The sequence below is a fragment of the Papio anubis genome, chromosome X (assembly GCF_008728515.1).
Source record: "Papio anubis isolate 15944 chromosome X, Panubis1.0, whole genome shotgun sequence".
Lineage (NCBI taxonomy): Eukaryota > Metazoa > Chordata > Mammalia > Primates > Cercopithecidae > Papio > Papio anubis.
In genome coordinates, this window is record NC_044996.1 from 102435222 (window position 1) to 102455121 (window position 19900).

Below are 19900 nucleotides of genomic sequence, written 5' to 3' on the forward strand. Positions count from 1 at the left end.
TTGAAGAGGCTGATGTTGTAGGGGAGAAAGACAGTGAAAAGTGGCTCACATCCCACCTAAAATGATGGCTGGCAAATACGATGTAGCCACAACGTTTCGAGTAAGTGAAAATACTTACAAAGAATTACATTATAGTGCTTTGTAAAATTTAAGTTTCTTTGAGTCAGGGTCTTTCTCTGTCACCTTGGCTGAAGTGCAGTGGCGTAAAAAATAGCTCAATGTAAGCTTAAATTCCTAGACTCAAACATTTGTCCCACCTAGGCCTCCCAAAGCACTGGGATGACAGGCATGAACCACCACACCTGGAAGGTATTATAATACCAAGTAAAGGTATAAACAGAGAAGTGGGAGAAGAGCTGGTGTAGTGACTAAAACAAAACAAGAGGAATGAGATTCAGCCCTGAAGGAATATTATTTGGCACTAAAGGAACATTATTATGCTACAGGCACTGATATACTGCAATAAACTGTATTTGGACATCACAGAGAATTCCCATGATAACAAAAATGAGGTCTGGCATCATTCGTAAGAGTCCTGTTCTCCTATATAAAATAGATCAGCATTCTCCTATAATGAGTCACAAAGTAACTAGGCTTTCATCCACAGTTAAGATTTATCATGAGACTTAAATTAGATACTGTATAAAGTGCTTGATATATTGCCAGTCATATAGTGTGGGCTTAGTAAATGGTTACTATTACTATACATAGAGGAATATAATCATAGATAGTATTAGCTCCACTTTACAGATATGGATAATGAGGCTAAGATCCCTTCAACAGCTTTTTCAAGGTCTTACAGATGATATACACCTGTCTGACTCCTAAATTATGTTACGTTCTCACTATACTTTGCTACCTACATTATCTATCCAGTATCTTATTCTAGGTAAGCCACTTACCAAGCTTTTTGGTTAAGGATGATGACATCAAGGCGACAATTTCCCCCTGCCAAGACAGATGTATGGCGTGATCAGTCTGCTCATTAAAAAATGGGGAAAGAAACTTGAATTTGAAAGTTTCCCCAAAACATGGAATCTATGGACATGAAAGTCATCATAAATGCCTTCAATACATTTGTTTGATTTCAAGATTATCACAGAATCAGTGGTTGTTAGACACTGAAGATCATCTAGTCCATGCCCTTTAAATGATAGAACGACAGCTGAGCAGGTAAGGAACTTGCAAGAATTAGCACTAGAATCCAGGCCTCCTGAATCCCAGGCCATTCCAGTTCTATGAACTAATATTATGGACACAAAATGTGAATTGTATCAATCTATGTATGAAAACCATACCTTTTTATAGCAACATTAAGAATCATTACATACTTTACTAAATCTAAAAATTATTCAAAATATTTTTATGTTTAAAATTTTTCTTTGTAATTTGTTTTACTATAGCTAAGGAAACAGAGCAAACTTCCCCCTCATTCCTGCTCTATTCCTTAGCATTGAAAAGTTTGATGGGTATTCTTCCATCTTTTTGTCAATTCATTTAAATACTTGGAATTTAGATATTTAGCTTGGGAGGTTAGCTAGCTGAAAAATCTTCTACTTGTTTTTTTGTCAGTCAATACAAACAAATCTACTTAACTTTTTATAGCTGCTGCATATATTCAATTGCATCAATATTTTATAACTTATTTTATTATTCCCTCATGATAATTTGTTTCCAATATTTCAAAATTAGTTTTCAGAAAAGTGCTGCAATTAATCTCTACATGCCTCTTTGTGCACTTGTGTGCTCAGTCTTTCTCGGGATAGATACCAGGTATACCAGTATAATATCTAAACACAGTTACAATCATACCTATATCTGTAGGGGATTGGTTCCAGGATCTCTCATAGATAACAAAATTCGCGGATACTCAAGTCCCTGTCTACATTCTCCCATATACTTTAAGCCATCTCTAGATTATTTATAATACCGAACACAATATAAATGCTATGTAAATGGTTTTACAATTTATTGTTTAGGGAATGACCAAAAAAAAGTATGTATGTGTTTAGCACATAAGCAATATTTTTTTTTCCTGACTCCACATTTGGTTGAATCCTTAGGTATGGAACCCATGGATATTAAAAGCTGACTGTACATGCTGCTGCCAGTTTACATAACTTCCAGTAGTATATGAGAAATATGTGCTAAATATGTGCTAACTCTTGACATTACTAATTCTTAGGTGTTACCTGATGGGCAAGTAATGATATTTTATGCTTCTATTCATTCAAATGTATGCAATTCGCAGTATGTTAACACAATATTTGTATTTCTTTCCCTTTTACTTATTTTTTACTTTTGTATTGCTTGTCCTTTTCATATGAGTGTATATCTATATTTTCTTGATATTAATTCATTATGTGTTATATAGAACAACCATATTTTCCAAGTATTTTTTCTGGAGGGCATGGAACTGTTTCTTAATTTTCGTTTGACAAAATCAGTCATTCTTTTCCTTTTTGATGTCTATGTCTTTCCTACCTGAAGATTATAAGAATACACTTTAACTTTTACTTTTGTATCTGGCTTCTTTAAGTTTAGCTTTTTTTACCCATCTCAAATGCAAATGTGAAGGATTATGTGGTTTAGTTAATAAAGTTGTAGAATTATGTTACAAAGCAGTAAGCATTCAGGAAATGAAAACTCAATTGTGTGTATATAATATATACATATTATATACTATATGTAATATATAAAGATATATATTTATATATATACAAATATATATATATATATTTTTTAAAACTGAAAAACCTTCCCATCATCCCCAGAGGGTTTATATTCATTTATTGGAGAAATAAGTCTATCTAAATCTTATTTTGCCCATTTTCCAAGCTTTGTGTTAATTTCTATTTTTAGTATATTTTGGCTTTTAATTTATTTTATTTTCTGCATTTTGTTGAGTTGTCAACTTCTCTTTGTTCACTGCTCCTTTTCAACATATTGCATCTTTGTATTTCAATTGAAACTTTAATCCATATAAAATTAATATTATATATGTTACTGTATATTTAAATGTGGAAAATACAGTTGATCACTTATGATATCTATCCAGGACAAAATGTTGTCATGCTTTCACTTTTCTTCACTCCATGCTCCTACCTCACAACACATGTGCACACATATGTGCATCCAGTTGACATTCTCTGGAGTTTTCAACCTAAACCAATATTAAATTCTGTGACATAATACATTAGGAAATATTTAAAGAGAAATAAAAGTTTGGCTACTTTGCTTAGCAAAATGAAAACTAAATCTTGGGAGAGGAAGATATTGACCTCAAGAAAAGATAGAGAAAGAAGATGTCGCTTTAAAAGAGGTTTTTGTGGACTGCAAACTTTCTAACTCCTTAAATGTCCAAAATTTTCTTTATCTTCATGCTTGTAAAGGTAAGTGTACATGCATATTTATATATGTATGTGTGTATATAAGCATATATACATGCATGCACATGTGTGTATATATGCATGTATACCACACACAGACACTCATACGACAAAGAAATAATATCAAGAATATGTAAGAAAAATGTTATTTAATTTCAAAAGAGAAAAGGATAGAAACTGGTTACAGGTGTAAGAGGAAGCCCCAGCGCACATGAAAACTCATTAAACTATAGTCCATACCACAGAAATGCAGAATAAAATAACTCAGAAATTTATATTTTTTCCAAAGAGATGGGTATATTTTTAAGATGAAAATAATAACTCACATTGGCAAGAAAATGTTCACTCTATCACATTTTTGTGAGGGTGGAACTGATAAAAAAGTTTTTGAGATTAATCTGATATAATAGATAAAAATTTTAAATATACATGTTGAGCCATTTCCTTCTAGTAATCTATCAAAAATAATTCAAAAAGGTACATATAAGGATGTTTACTGTAATATATATGTAGTAGCAAATAATTAGAAATTACACAAGTATCCATCAATAAGACATAAAAAATAATTATGGTACATCTATGTGGGTGAATATTGGGCAGCAAAGAAAGTGAATTATTTTTATATGTAAGTATATAGATATATCTATACATATAAATAATTTCATATATATTTTTATATAAACCAATTTGTTACATCTAATATAAGCCAAACTACTAAGGTAGGTTATGTTTGTAGATTGAGATTAAATTTTTTTTTGCTTTCTAATTTATATACACTCTGTTAAATTTTCATTTTTACCAGGCACATACATCATTTTATTTATTAAATTTATCTTCAGTGGAATGATGTCAGCAAAAAATGGTAGAGTAACGAGCTTCAAAAGTCTTACTCTCCAAAAAAAATCAAGAAAAACTGGCAAAAACAGTCAGAACCAACTTTTTCAGGACATTGGAAACTAAGCAAAAGCTGTAGTAACTTAGGTGCTACTTATTCAAGTAAAACAGCTAAATCTCAGGAAGAACAGTGAGCTTTGTGGTATTTTAACTTACTCTGTCCCATTCCCTCTTCCCCAGTGGTAGACTTGAAAACAATAGCCTGCATTCCTAATATCTGTATAGGAGGGAGGATAATGGATCTCATTTACAAATTATCCTTAGTTGATCTGTCAAGTGGTTTACTGGGAGATCCACTCAAACGTTTGTCTTTATTTTGCCTGAGTGGAACTCTCACGTGCTAAAACCTGTACTCAGAAGACATTCGTTGAAAACATTTACAGATAAATATTTTAGTCTTTGCTGCTGAGGCAATGGATAACAGTGGGGCAAACAATACACTAAGCAAAAAGCTTGTGAGGAAAGGCTGGGGAGTGAGATGTTTTGGGGGAATAAGGGCTTCGAAAAGTTCCAATATATTCCTGGGATTATGGAAAGCTCTCTGCATGCCAGGATTCTGCCCATGCTCAGGGAAGACCTGGGAATGTCCTAAGCTCTTATCTCTGGTTGACTTTGAGGCCCTGTGCAAACAGGTAATGAAGGTTAAGTCAGAGTTGTAAACTTCTTGGCTAAGTGTTGAAGGCATGCTCTTTCCCCAGAACCAATATGCAAAACTGGGATATTTTTTGGTTCCAGACTTTAGGGAAATCTCTATCTGATCATTAGCTGACCACTAAGATAATGGAACAGAAACTTCAGTGAGCACACATGATAAAGAATACATATTTTACAAAATTAATTCACATGAGAAAGAACACAAACTTTACAAAATTAGCTTACATGATAAACAATACAAACTTTACAATATTAGCTTAGAAAAGTCACTAAACAAACAACCACAATAAGCACAATGACAGTAAATCCCAGAAAGGGAGGAAATCTGATTTTCAGAGTTCCCACATTATAACATTCAAAACGTCCAATCTTCAGGGAAAGAAATGAAGCATACATAAAACTAAGAAAGCATGAGTTATTCAGATCAAGAAGAAAGAAAGTAAAGATTACAGTGAAGGCAAATGTAAGACCGAATAGATAAATAATAGAGAAAATTAATTAAATGAAAAGTTGGTTCTTTGAAGAGATGAAAAATTGATCATCATTTAGCTAGATGGACCAAAGGGGGAAAAAAGACTCAAATTACTAAAATTGAGAATGAAAGTGGGGATGTTATTATTTTCCTTACAGAAATAAAAAGGATCATAAAAATACTTTGAATAATTATATGCCAGCGAATTAGATAACCTAGATATATTGGACAAATTCCTAAAATTACACAAACTGTTATAGGAGAAAAAAGATTTATTTTCGAATCCACTGCTAGGTTCATAACTGAGTGCCATATAAGAAAGGACAGATTAATAAGAGAAAAGCATAACAAATTTATTTAATGTAAGTTTTAAGTGACATAAGAGGCTTCAGAAATGAAGATCCAAAGAAACAGGAAAACCTATGTCTTTGTATACTTAGGATTGATAAAGAGTGGATAGTCATGCAGAAGTACGATTGGAGGGCAAACTGGTATGATCTCATGGTAATAAACTGAAAGAAACATAGCAACACCTGTTAGCACAGATTCTTCTCTACATCCTGTGTCTTCAGAGATAAGTACATTCCTTTCCTTAAGGTATATGGTGGGTACCTCTGGAATGGTTTTATGACCTATTTCAAGAGACAGTCAGCTCGGTTTTATAGCCTGTTTCAGGAGAGAAGGGGCAAGAAGAAGATGAGAGCAACTCTGTTGCTTCAACTCCTTTGTCAAATGCCAAGGTGTCCTATTTTGGGGTAGCATGTACTGAACTGTATCACTACCAAAACAGACTCAAGAATAAATAGAAAATCTGCTATAACAAGTAAAAAGATTGAGTAAGTAATCAAATCGTTTCCAATAAAGTACAGCCCAAGGCCAGGTGACTTCATAGATAAATTCTATTAAATGTTTAAAGAAGAATTAATACCAATCCTAAAATTATTCCAAAACATAAAAAAGGTGTGGGAACACTTTCTAACTCATTCTACATGGCCAGTATTACCTTGATACTAAAGTCAGAAAAATACACCAAAAGAAAAGGAGGCTACAGACCAATATCCCTTATGAATATCAATGCAATCACCATCAACAAAACACTACCTAACCCAAGTCACCAGCATACGAAAAGGAGTATACACCATGAGTGAGAATTATCTCAGAAATGTAAAATTGGTTTAAAAATACACGAACATCTCAATAGATGCAGAGAAAACATTTGACAAAATCCAACACCCTTTCACGACAAAAACACTCAACAAACTAGGAATAGAAGGAAACTTCCTTAACCCGATGAAAGGCATCTATGCAAAACTCACATCATCAAACTTAATGGTGAAAAACTAAAAGTTTTCTCTGTAACAACAGAAACAGTTTCTGTTGTTACAGAGAAAACTTTTGGTTTCTGTTGTAGTGATAGAGTTCTAGTCTGAAGGATGTCTACTCTCACCATTTCAATTCAATATTGTACTGCAAATAATATCTAGATACATTAGGCAAGAAAAGGAAATATAAGGCATCTGGACTGGCAAATAAGAAGTAAAACTATATTAGTAGATGACATAATCTTATATATAGGAAACCTTAAATAATCCACCAAACCAACCAACTAACCAACCGACCATAACTCTCCCAGAGCTAATAGTTTATTTCAGTTGTGTTTCAGGATGCAAGGTCAATATTTTGTATTAAATACAAAAATTAATTGTATTTCTATACACTAGCAATAAACAAATTAAAAGTGAAATTAAGAAAACAATTCAATTTACAATAGCATCAAAAATAATAAACTACTTAAGAATAAATTAAGCCAAAAAAGGCAAGCCATGTACACTGAAAACTACAAATCATTGCAAAAGAAATGAAGAAGTCCTAAATAATGGAAAGATATCCCGTGGTTATTGACTGGAGGACTTAATGTTGTTAAGATGGCAATAGTACACCAAGTTACCTACAGATTCAATGCAATCCCTTTCAAATTTCTAACTGCCTTTTTTTTTTTTTTTGCAGAAATGGACAAGCTAATTCTAAAATTCATATAAAAATGTAAGAGACCCAGATACCCAAAACAATATTGAGAAACAAGAACAAAATTGAAGGGCTCACACTTCCCAATTTTAAATCTTTCTAGCAAGTTTTAAAATTGGGAAGTCATTACAGTAATTAAAGCAGTACGATACTGGCATAAGGATAGACATATGGCATAAAGGCAGACAATGGAATAGAATTGAGCTTCTAGAAATACACCTATACATCTTGGTCAATTAATTTTTGACAAAAATACTAAGATCGTTAAATGAGGGAAAGAATAGTTTTTTTCCACAAATGGTGCCGGGGCAATTGGATATCCACATACAAAAGAGTGAATTTAGATTCCTATATCATACAATATACAAAAATTAACTCAAAATGGATCAAATCCCTAAATATAATAGCGAAAACTACAAAACTTTTAAAAAGGAAACAACTGTAAATCTTCTGACCTTAGTTTAGGCAATGTATTAGGCTGCTCTTGCATTGCTATAAAGAAATACCTGCCATAACAAAGTACCCGTAGACTGAGTAGCTAAAACAACAGAAATTTATTTTCTCACTGTTCTGGAAGATGGAAGTCTGATATCTAGGTGCCAGCAGGTTTGGTTTCTCCTGAGGCTTCTCTCCTTGGTTTGTAGGTGGCCACCTTCTTGCTGTGTCCTCACATGACCTTTTCTCTGTGCACCAAATTCTAATGTCTCACTCGTCATATAAAAGCACCAGTCAGATTGGAACAGGGCTCACCTGTATTACCATAATTGTCTTTTTAAAGGTCTGATTTCCAAATATGGTCCCATTCTGAGGTACAGTGGGGGGTTGGGACTTCAACATATAAATTTTGTGGAGACACAATTTGGTCCATAACAGGTATATATATCCAAGAGAATTTAAAATATACGTGCAGCCTGATTTTACCTCCACAATTAAAGTTGAAGAAATTCTGAAGTTAAAAAATAAAACACATACTCATACAAAATCTTGTACAAGGCAGTTCGTAGCAGCACTCTATACAGAAGCCAGAAAGGAGAAACAACTCAAATATGTTGTCAACTGATGAATAAATAAACAAAATGTGGTATATGTCCACACAATTGAATATTATTTGGTCATAAAAAATGAAATACTGAAACATGCTCCAGCATCAATGAACCTTAGAAACATCATGCTAAATTAAAGAAACCAGACACAAAAGGCCACATATAGTATAGCATTTATATTAAATATCCAGAACAGGCAAAATTGAGATAGAAGGCAAATCAATAGTCATCAGGGGATAGGGGGAGTGTGGAATTGGGAGGCACAGGGTTTCTCTTAGTGATGATGTAAATGTTTTGTAATTAGATACTGGTTATGTTTGTACAGCATTATGAATATGCCAAAAATCAGTGAACTGTACAATTTAAAATTGTTGAAATAGTAAATTTTATATTATGTGAATTTTAGCTCAAAAAAGTAAAATTAACATAACTTACCACAATTGATGAAATACTACAAATATTCCAGTAAAAATGTAATAATCTCTTTATTCTATTTTCATGCTCCCCCATTAGCCTAGGAACCAATGTACACAGCCTGATGTGAGTCCATTCACACTTTTTTACTCTGCCCACTCAAATATAAGAATGTATGAGCATACATGTGCACACACATACATTTTTTATTATTTTATTTGCTTTAACACTAGTGGAATCATACCATATGCTTTATATTACAGCTTACAGACATCCTTCAGGTCAATACACAGGGCTCTATCTCATTCTTTTTTAACAGCTGTATAAAAGTCCATAATTGTGTACTAGTGAGGGTTCTCCAGAGATACAGAACCAATAGGATGTATATAGAGAGAGATAAAGAGATTTATTTTAAGGAATTGCCTCATGTCGTTATGTAATCTGACAAGTCTCAAGATTTCCAGTCATCAAGCTGGAGACCCAGGAGAGCTAATAGTGTAGTTCCAGTTTGAATGTGAAAGCCCGAGAATCAGGAGGGCTGATGGTGTAGTTCCTAGTCTGAATGATGAGGGAAGGCTCAAGACCCAGGAAGAGTCAATGTTTAAGTCTAAAGGCATTTGCATTTAAAGCTTTAAATCATGGTTGTTTTGGCATCGTGAAATTATGTTTAATTTTTATTTGAATTTGCATCTTCTAGGTTGCATTTACAGTGTCTTTTATCATGCTTTTTCCTTTTGGTTTTTGTTTCATAATGCTTTCAAATATTCCTGATTTTTTTCATTATGGCTTCAAAATTCCTTTCTTCTTTAGGATGATAATTCTCACCCTCACTATAGAGATTATGCAAATATTCTTCCAGTTTTCATATTTGTATTTTTAAAATTTAAATTCTGAATTCATCTGGCATTAATTTTTATATGTGGCATAAGATAAGGATCTAGCCTTTTTCCTCCAGATGGAAAGTCAGCTATGCAAACACTTCTGCTAAAATAAGCCCTCCATTTTCCACTAAGTTAGAATAAAACCATTGATGAATATAAAGTCTTCACATTCATTTGGGTCCATTTCTGTACTTTTTATTGTATTTCACTAATCTGTTTATTTTTGGGTCAATACTATTTTGAGTATACAATTTTATAGATATTTGGCAAGGCAAGTTCCTCTTGCCACTCTTTTTATTTTTGATGATGTGCTTGACCAATCTTTGGCTATTATTCATGCATATAACTTGTAAAACCATTTCTTTTTTTGAGATGGAGTTTTGCTCTTGTTGCCCAGACTGGAGTGCAGTGGTGCGATCTCTTCTCACTGCAACCTTCTCCTCCCGAGTTCAAGTGATTCTCCTGCCTTAGCCTCCCGAGTAGCTGAGATTGCAGGCATCCACCATCACGCCTGGCTAATTTTCTGTGCTTTAGTAGAGATGGGGTTTCACCATGTTGGCCAGGCTGGTCTCGAACTCCTGACCTCAGGGGATCCACCTGCCTCAGCCTCCCAAAGTTCTGGGATTACAAGCATGAGCCACCACACCCGGCCTGTAAAACAATTTTTTATGCAACTCACATAACAGAAATGTTAATTAGAACTTCAATAATGTTCTTCATTATTTAGAGGATTATTTACATTTTTATATAAAATGAAATTCAGGTGTGGTGGCATGTGCCTGTAGTCCTAGCTACTCAGGAGGCTGAGGTGAAAGGATCACTTGAGCCCAGGAGTTTGAGTCCAGCCTGGGAAATAAAAAGAGACCCCATTGCTAAAACATATAATTAAAAGAAAGATTACAAAAAAAAAGATACTCCTATCACCCTTGTCACTCAGGAATTACGAAAGATTCAGGGGCTCCGTGTCAGGAACTGGACACAAAGGCCAAAATATATATATTTTTTATTACATATCCTGGAAAATCAAGAAGTAAATTTAGATATATAATTACAATGGTCAAGTAAGTATAATTTCTTTCACCTTGTTTTCATTCATTCATTCAACAAAAATCTATTAATTAGAACTGTCTGTAAGATTACATATAATAGAAAGCTTTCAGACACATAATTATTATTTTTATTATATTTTAAATTATAGGGTACATGTGCACAACGTGCAGGTTACATATGTATACATGTGCCATGTTGGTGTGCTGCACCCATTAATTCGTCATTTACATTAGGTATATCTCCTAATGCTATCCCTCCCCTCTCCCCCGACCCCATGACAGGCCCCAGTGTGTGGTGTTCCCCTTCCTGTGTCCAAGTGTTCTCATTGTTCAATTCCCACCTATGAGTGAGAACATGCGGTGTTTGGTTTTTTGTCCTTGTGATAGTTTGCTCAGAATGATGGTTTTCAGCTTCGTCCATGTCCCTGCAAAGGACATGAACTCATCCTTTTTTATGGCTGCATAGTATTCCATGGTATATATATGTGCCACATTTTCTTAATCAAGTCTATCATTGATGGACAGTTGGGTTTGTTCTAAGTCTTTGTTATTGTGAATAGTGCCGCAATAAACATACGTGTGCATGTGCCTTTATAGCAGCATGATTTATAATCCTTTGGGTGAATACCCAGTAATGGGATGGCTGGATCAAATGCTATGTCTGGTTCTAAATCCTTGAGGAATCGCCACACTGTCTTCCACAGTGGCTGAACTAGTTTACAGTCCCATCAACAGTGTAAAAGTGTTCCTATTTCTCCACATCCTCTCCAGTACCTGTTGTTTCCTGACTTTTTAATGATCGCCATTCTAAGTGGTGTGAGATGGTATCTCATTGTGGTTTTGATTTGCATTTCTCTGATGGCCAGTGATGATGAACATTTTTTCATGTGTCTGTTGGCTGCATAAATGTCTTCTTTTGAGAAGTGTCTGTTCATATCCTTTGCCCACTTTTTGATGGGGTTGTTTGATTTTTTCTTGTAAATTTGTTTAAGTTCTTTGTAGATTCTGGATATTAGCCCTTTGTTAGATGGGTAGATTGTAAAAATTTTCTCCTACTCTGTAGGTTGCCTGTTCACTCTGATGGTAGTTTCTTTTGCCGTGCAGAAGCTCTTAATTATTAAATACCATTTTCTGTGTGCCTCACAGAAAATTGAAGTTAGGAAAAAAATTAAAATATTTAATATATTGTGTAAACACAGTAATTTATAAAACAAATCAGATTTACTGGTGTTCAAAACCTCAGTTTGGTAAGTTTTCTCGTGAATTATTTTCCGAAATGTTTATAAGAAATTCTTAGGAGCCCTAAGTCTCCTTTATATTATTTGCAAAATATAAATGTTCAAATTTGTGTACAAAGATGTTCTCTGTAACATGGTTTGACTAGTGAAATTGTTAAAACAATCTAAATGTCATTAAAAATATATTATTACATATCCAGACTTTGTAATTTTTTTGTAGGCATTAAAAGAATAATGTATAGCTATATATTATGACATGGAACACTTCCAGTATATACTAGTTAAGTAAAAAAAAAGCACATGGCAGAGAAAATATGCACAGTATATTCCTATGATGTAAAATTTTTGCAGACACATGTGTATATAATACATACAATTTATATACGCATATAAAAAGGCCTGGAAATATGTATAATAAATGTTAACAGTAGTTACCATTGGGAGTGGGAGATGGGGGAAATGGGATGTAAGGGAATTTCACTTTCATTTTTACATGTTTGCATTGCTTTAATTTTTTTCAATGCACTTGTTAAAATAAAAAGCAACTTTAAAGTAAATAAAGTGAATACAGTGTGTGTCTTCGCTTTAAATGTTGTTTTACATTCTGTAAAATAATTTTTAAAGGTGTCTTTAATACAGTTTCTATAGCTTTCTAGTTAGATGTATTATTAGGCAATTTCCGTATTAAATGGTTATTGCCAATGTAGATAAGAGGAATTGATTATTATATATTTATAAGTATATACAGGGTTTTACCAATTATTTAAAATTAATTTTAGCAGTCTGAAAGTCTCTTGGGATGTCTAGATATAGAGACTAGGCAACTCTATGTAGTTGTTGTTTTGGTAGTTTCACTATTTTAATCACAGATTTTGTAATTTTTAAGTGTTTTACCATAGTTTTTATGGTAAAATATTTTTACCATACAACTGTTAAAATCAGAAACAAAAACTATTTCATAGAAAAGCTAGTCTTAAAGTTGATTTTAACTAAAAATAATTTTTTTTTCAGAAAAAATAAATTGAACATGAGTTGAACTTCAAAATCAATAGGAACCATCATGATTAATATGACTTATTGATTATGCTTACATCATTTAGAGTCAGTTTTTCAGATTTTCAGTAATTGTGTCTTTGGTCAAATAAAAAGGAAATAAAAGGGGAAAAAAGAGAAACAATGATCACACAAACTATTTGATGCAATCTGGATCGTATGAAGTAGATACAGCCTCACCTGTAGAAGAACATTCTAAGTTTCAGACTCTTCAGTCTGCTCCCTCATTATTAGCAGCATCCATTTATTCATATGACAGTAGATATAGAGTTAGAAGTCCAAATTATTACTATCAAATAGAACAAATAGAAGTTCATTTGAGGAGTGCAAAAGAAATTTAGATGTATTCTATCTCTTAGGCTGAACAGTTGATATAAACAAGTCAATTTCCATACTCCCATCATTTAAAATCATAGGTTATATGGCCGGGCGCGGTGGCTCATGCCTGTAATCCCAGCACTTTGGGAGGCCGAGGCGGGGGGATCACAAGGTCAGGAGATCGAGACCACGGTGAAACCCCGTCTCTACTAAAAATACAAAAAAATTAGCCAGAGGTGTGGGGTGCCTGGTCCCAGCTACTTGGGAGGCTGAGGCAGGAGAATGGCAGGAGCCTGGGAGGTGGGCTGCAGTGAGCCGAGATCACGCCACTACACTCTAGCCAGGGGACAGAGCAAGACTCCCGTGCCCAAAAAAAAAAAATCATAGGTTATGATTATCATCATCATCATCATCATCTATGTTTCTAGCAGTTAGAGGATGCCACAACATAATTAAAAAGAAAGGGGGCGAGTAGCGGTGGCTCAAACCTGTAATCCCAGCACTTGGGAGGCCGAGGCGGAGGATCGCGAGGAGTCAGGAGGTCAGAGACCATCCTGGCTAACACAGTGAAACCCGTCTCTAAAATACAAAAAATAGCCAGGCCCCGAGGTGGCTGAGCCTGTGGTCCCAGCTTCTCGGGAGGCTGAGAGGCAGGAGAATGGGGCGCCAACCCGGAATGAGCTTGCAGTGAGCTGAGATCCGGCCACTGCACTCAACCTGGGCTGACAAGGCAGACTCTGTCTCAAAAAAAAAAAAAAAAAAAGAAGGAAAGAAGTATTCAGTTTTCTTTGTTTTTTGAGACACTTTCCCGCTCTGACATCCAGGCTGAAGTGCAGTGGCTCAATCATAGCTCACTGCAGCCTCCAACTCCCGGGCTTAAGTGATCTTCCCTCCACAGCTTTCAGAGTAGCTAGGATTAAAGGTTGGCACCACCATGCCTGGCTATTTTCTTTTAATTGATTTTATTTTATTTTTTCATAGAGACGAGGTCTTGCTATGTTGTTCAGGTTGGTCTTCAACTCCTACACTCAAGCTAACCTTCCACGTCGGCCTCCCAAAGTTCTGGAATTACAGGTGTGAACTATCACACCCAGCCAGTATTCAGTTTCCATTCGAGAATATTATGGAGAAAAACCCCTTTGTAGCTTTGTGTTTGGTGGATTTTCTTTTAATATGTCGAACTAAATAATTCTGGGTAAACTGACCATATAAGTCTGAAAAAGGCTATCCATTAAAAGAATAAGAATATCTCACTTATAAGCTAATGCTGACCACATTTTCATGAGTTAAAAACATCTGAAACAACAATTCTTAATATACACAATGATAGCTCCTTCACGCGTTTCCTACCCTATATCCGGAAGATAGTCACAAACAATACTTTTTAAAATGCCTTCTACAACAATGAATTTGTACTTCAAAAGTTACATAACTCATCCTGGCCAACATAGTGAAACACCGTCTCTACTAAAAATACAAAAATAAGCTGGGCATGGTGGTGCGTGCCTGTAGTCTCAGCTACTCAGGAGGCTGAGGCAGGAGAATTCCTTGAACCCGGGAGGTGGAGGTTGCAGTGAGCCGAGATCACGCCACTGTACTCCAACCTGGCGACAGAGCAAGACTCTGTCTCAAAAAACAAACAAACAAACAAACAAAAAACAAAAGTTACATAACTCAAAGAGTAGGTCTATTGCAGCCTTATTTTATTCTGTCATGCTTGATTGTGACAAGCCCCTCAAGAATGCATCCACATGCTAATAGCCAAAAAATATTCATTAATCATTTGTGTCTACCTGCAAGGAAAATAATATCAAAACCATTGGCAACAATAGATAACAGGCACCACAGGCTAGCCAGGACCCAGATCCTGCTTGGGTCTTGGTCCTGCTTGTCCATGGAAATTGCTAGATACATGAGTCCTTATGAAATATACCATGATAGTTTCTAAGGATCATCATGACAATAGTCTACACCTTAGGCAGACAAAGTATTAATGATGGGACAATTATCTTTCTCAGCTATTACATAGTTTTTGCCAGCTGCACATTCTGGTCTCTGCTGCCATCAGATACATGGCTTCTCTGATTTGAAACTGAAATTGTCTTTACTCCCAAAGCACCCTGAACTAATCTCAGTATACCATTCCTAGTAATTCCAAACATACTTGAGACCCTTCAAAACAGCCGCAATTAATTTTAAGAACGCTAGATCTTAAAATTTTAATACCTTATAACAATTAAAGATATGGTAATTGCCTAGAAAGTTAAGTGTAACCTAGCAGAAAAATCTCCAAGCAAGCCCACTATAACTTTACATACAAATAATTGAAAAATGAGTTAGAGATGTCCAAGAAGAGATCAAGGCAGGATTTTACAGGGTGGCACAATCTTGGTGGAATCCTATAGATTGGACACTGTATCACTTCTCGGCCTTTTGGCTAAGATCAAGTGTAGACTGGATACTGTTACTCATATTTGCAGATCTGGCAAATTAATTTGTCAGTCTGCTTTGTGCTAATTAAGGTATCAGAGACAAACTACATCTAACCAAACTTATAAGAGACAGATGTATAAACTGCATTCAAATAAATGTATTGCTAAAGAGTTTCTCATAAACTAAAGTGACTACACAATTTATTGTCCAAACTGCCACGGTTAAGATTGAAAATGGGGAACTATTAATAATTAAGCTGGAACAAGAGTTACAAACTATGCCTGTCCAGGACAAATCAGGATATATGGTCGCTCCACCCATGATGCAAATACTCATCTCCAGGTCCAGTGCATCTCCCATCTACTGTGTATTGAGGTCTCCAAGAATTCAAAATAGTAATTTTAAATTTACATGGTCAGCATAAACTTAGACAAAGGAGATAGACAGTTCTGGCAATCGATACATCTATCTAGTAGGGTAGGCAGGCACAGTGCATCAGAATCTATTTGTTGATGTGCATCAGAATCTACTTGTTGACTGTAACATAAGGATGCCACTCAGGCCCAGTGTGTCATCCTCTTCGGACAGAATTTTTTACTCCTCCTTTCTAGGTCCAGCTTTCCTCTATTTATTCAGATTGGATACAATTCAATTGATCAGATTTCAAAAATTTAGGTTACAAAAACCATTTCAGTCTTGTCTCCCTGAAGAGGTATCCTCATCACTTGAACTCAGGAATTTTCCACATCTTGTCACCTACATCCACCTCAACCATATCTTAGTTTATAGCTACAGATGTTTATTTTTGTCTGTTAACTGTTAAAAATAAAATAACCTTTTGAAAATGAAACAAGGGAGAAGAAAATCTGAAGTTTTTATACTTCATCTTTATGTACTGATAACAATCTTGCTCTGCACTGATTTATACAAGATAATATTAAAGCTATGTGTAATTTATAGCTAAAATAAAATATATTATTAAAGGAGATCAAAGGGTTTGTGGGACAATTCAGAATAGAGCAATTACCACTGAATTTATTTCAAGCTTGGTTAATGATAAGTAAAGAAGATGTATAACAACTGGTTAAACAACTAAACCTACAATTGGAGGAAGTAAAGCTTTGGCATCAGTGAGATGTAGATGAGAATGACGAGCTTAATCAGAACTTAGTTTTGATACCAACAGCAAGCAACCTGCAAGCATGTGCTTATACAAGGTGTCTTCAATATATCCATGAAAAATGCTTATTATAAAAAAAACTATGCACAGATCTCAAAAATTTTTTGCACCAAAATAGCTTATACCAATTTCTTATAACATGTCAGAACAGAATCTAGTTGGAGGCACTAAGAATAGACATCAGTTTGAAAAAAAGCCCGTACCAGAGAAGCATGAATTCTGATAAAATTGAAGCAAAAACAAACATCAAATGTATGGTGAAGTTTGGGTAGAGGAATAGTGAAATCATTGATGCTTTACAAAAAGTTTATGGGGATAATGCCCCAAATAAATAAGTTTCTAAATGGATAATTCATTTTAACAAAGGACGAGATGATGTGGGAGATGAAGCCTGCAGCAGCAAACCATCCACAACAATTTTTGAGGAAAAAAATTAATCTTGTGCATGCTTGATATGGTTTGGCTGTGTCCTCACACAAATCTCTCATCTTGAATTGTAATTCCCACAACTGAATCTTGCAGGCAGGTATTTCCTGTGCTGTTCTCGTGATAGTGAATAAGTCTCATGAGATGTAATGGTTTTCAAAACGGGAGTTTCCCTGCAAAAGCTCTTTTTGCCTGCTGCCATCCATGTAAGATATGACTTACTCCTCCTTGCCTTCCGCCATGATTGTGAGGCCTCCCTAGCCATGTGGAAACGTAAGTCCAATAAACTTCCTTCTTTTATAAATTGCCCAGTCTCAGGTATGTCTTTATCAGTAGCATGAAAACAGATTAATACAGTGAATTGGTACCAGTAGAGTAGGGTGCTGCTGGAAAGATATCCAAAAATGTGGAAGTGACTTTGGAACTGGGTAACAGGCAGAGGTTGGAACAGTTTGGAGGGTTCAGAAGAAGACAGGAAAATGTGGGAAAGTTTGGAACTCCCTAGAGACTTGTTGAATGGCTTTGACCAAAATGCTGATAATGATATGGACAATGAAATCCAGGCTGAGGTGTTCTCAGGTGGAGATGAGGAACTTGTTGGGAACTGGAGCATAACTCTTGTTATGTTTTAGCGAAGAGATTGGTGGCATTTTGCCCCTGCCCTAGAGATTCATGGAACTTTGGACTTGAGATAAATGATTTAGGGTATCCAGCAGAAGAAACGTCTAAGCAGCAAAGCATTCAAGAGGTGACTTGGGTGCTGTTAAAGGCATTTGGTTTTAAAAGGGAAACAAAGCATAAAAGTTTGGAAAATTTGCAGCTTGACAACGCGATAAAAAAGAAAATCTCATTTTCCGAGGAGAAATTCAATCTGGGTGCAGAAATTTGCATGAGTAATGAGGAATCGAATGTTAATCGTTAAGACAATGGGGAAAATATCTCCAAGGTATGTCAGAGGCATTTGTAGCAGCACCTCCCATCAGAAACCCAGAGGCCTAGGAGGAAAAATGGTTTCATGGGCCAGGCCCAGAGTCCCCATGCTGTGTGCAGGTTAGGGACTTGGAGCCCTGAGTCCCAGCTGCTCCAGCTGTGGCTGAAAGGGGCCAACATAGAACTCAGGCTGTGGCTTCAGAGGGTGCAAGCCCCAAGCCTCGGCAGCTTCCACATGGTGTTGAGCCTGTGAATGCACAGAAGTCAGGAACTGGGGTTTGGGAACCTCCACCTAGATTTCAGAGGATGTATGGAAATGCCTGGACGTCAAGGCAGAAGTTTGCTGAAGGGCAGGGCCCTTGTGGAGAACCTCTGCTAGGGCAGTGTGGAAGGGGAATGTGGGGTTGGAGCCCTTACACAGAGTCCCTACTGGGATACTGCCTAGTGGAGCTATGAGAAGAGCTCCTCCAGACCCCAGAATGCTAGATCCACCGATAGCTTGCACTGTGTGCCTGGAAAAGCCACGGACACTTAACACCAGCCATTAAAGCAGTCAGGAGGGAGGCTATACCCTGCACACCCACAGGGGCGGAGCTGCCCAAGACCATAGGAACCCACCCCTTGCATGAGCGTGACCTGTAAGTGAGACATGAAGTCAAAGGAGATCAATTTGGAGCATTAAGATTTGACTGCCTTGCTGGATTTCAAACTTGCATGGAGCCTGTAGCCCCTTTGTTTTGGCCAATTTCTCCCATTTGGAACAGCTGTATTTACCCAATGCCTGTACCTCCATTGTATCTAGGAAGTAACTAACTTGCTTTTGATTTTACAGGCTCATAAGCAGAGGGACTTGCCTCATCTCAGACGAAACTTTGGAACGTGAACTTTTGAATTAATGCTGAAATGAGTTAAGACTTTGGGGGACTATTGGGAAGGCATGATTGTTTTTGAAATGTGAGGACATGAGTTTTGGGAGGGGCCAGGGGCAGAATGATGTGGTTTGGCTGTGTCCCCACCCAAATCTCATCTTGAATTGTAACTCCCACAATTTCCACATGTCGTGAGAGAAACCCAGTGGGAGGTAATTGAATCAGGTGGGCCAGTCTTTTCTGTACTGTTCTCATGATAGTGAATAAGTCTCACGAGATGTGATGGTTTTAAAAATGAGAGTTTCCCTGCTCAAGCTCTCTCTCTTTGCCTGCTGCCATCCATGTAAGACATGACTTCCTCCTCCTTGCCTTCCACCATGATTATGAGGTCTCCCCAGCCACATGAAACTGTAAGTCCATTAAACCTCTTTCTTTTGTAAATTGCCCAGTCTTGGGTATGTCTTTATCAGCCACGTGAAAACGGACTAATACAGTACCTTAATCGAAGATGACTGATGATTAACTGCACAATAGTCAACATAATAAACATCTCAACTGGTTCAGCTTACACAATTCTAACTGGAAAATTAACATTAATCAAACTTTCCACTCGATGGGTGCCAAAACTGTTG

The 19900-nt window shown here is 36.0% G+C and overlaps 2 pseudogenes across 1 annotated transcript in view; both read left to right on the plus strand.

Annotated features, from left to right (window-relative positions):
• Positions 1-64: 64 nt before the first annotated feature.
• The window catches only part of LOC110742162, a 32103-nt pseudogene continuing 12267 nt past the window's right edge, over positions 65-19900 (plus strand). Inside the window, exon 1 of the transcript XR_002519581.2 lies at positions 65-100. The product of XR_002519581.2 is annotated as a myb/SANT-like DNA-binding domain-containing protein 2 pseudogene (transcript). The remainder of the gene's footprint in view (positions 101-19900) is intronic.
• LOC116272307 lies at positions 15848-15975 on the plus strand (annotated as a pseudogene).